Genomic DNA, 1,266 nt, shown 5'->3' with positions numbered 1-1,266 from the left:
CCCCCTCCCCCCCCTTCCCCCAAACCTAATACAGCACAATGGCATGGGTGTTGTAGGAAAAGAACATGTTGTGTGGATTGGCTGCTGTCTATAACTTGGCCCCACACATGTGGCCAGTGTCTCACGTGAAGAAGAGAGCCTGGAAAAAAACGTTTGGTAAAAATCCTGAATGAGAGGCAATTAAGGCAGCTCTGTTGAAGCAATCAGAAGCCGTTGCGACTTTTTTGGACGGTTTTCTGTCAATAGATCCATCATTCTGTCGTCTTAGCTTTATGTTCAAAATGTTCTTCCTTTTTGTTGTTTTAATAAGTTTTGTTAAAAATCTTTGTGGCACATTCTGTTTACGTGTTTCTGTTTTGTTTTGTTTAGTTTCTTTCTGCTTTTGAGGACATGCTGTTGTTTTTTGTTGTTGTTTTTTTTCCAAATTCTTTTAGGGTTGAAATTGAAAAATGGGGGAACTGAGTGCATGACTCAAAGTAGAAGGCTTAGAATAGAGCGGAGAAGAACAGGGGAATGATAATAATATTGAGATAGAGTGGCAGAAACAAGGAGAGAGATAGATAGATAGATAGATAGATAGATAGATAGATAGATAGATAGATAGATAGATAGATAGATAGATAGAGGGAAAGGCACACATAAACACACACTCATACGCACACACAAACACATACACGCATACACATGTCCATACACACGTCTAAACAAGTACCACAAACAACACATCATTAAAAACAAAACAAAACAAATCAAAATATTATACAAAATATTATACAAAATACAATACGGTATCTTAAAATATACGTATGCATTGTGTATACTAGATCTATATTATGTACTTTCAGACTGTAGTTCCCACTTGCAACCGGTGTGTCATGACCGACATTCAACTTCCTGTGTCAAAATAAAATTGTTAAGTTTTAATCGCTTTAAACATCTCCTATGTATACATGTACGTGTATACTTCACGAGTAAATGGACCTTCAAGTCCCCAAACCGGTAAACCACACGATTATCTCAATATTAATAGAGTAGACATACTGTTTCAGCAGATTTTTTTTCTCATTTTTTTTTCTTTTCTTTCTTTCTTTCTTTTTTTTTCATTATAAAAGATAACAGCTCGACTTGGGATGGAAAAGATACGAAGAAGGGTTGATGAGGAAATGATGTACTTTGCAGATTAGCAATAACAGCAACAATAAAGTGGTAATAAGAAACGCTCATTCACACTCACAAACACACACACACACACACACACACACACAT

Source organism: Aplysia californica, unplaced genomic scaffold (genome assembly GCF_000002075.1).
Source record: "Aplysia californica isolate F4 #8 unplaced genomic scaffold, AplCal3.0 scaffold00044, whole genome shotgun sequence".
In the NCBI taxonomy this organism is placed as follows: Eukaryota; Metazoa; Mollusca; class Gastropoda; order Aplysiida; family Aplysiidae; genus Aplysia; species Aplysia californica.
The sequence above is the reverse complement of the archived record's forward strand: the minus strand, read 5'-3'. Positions refer to the sequence as shown.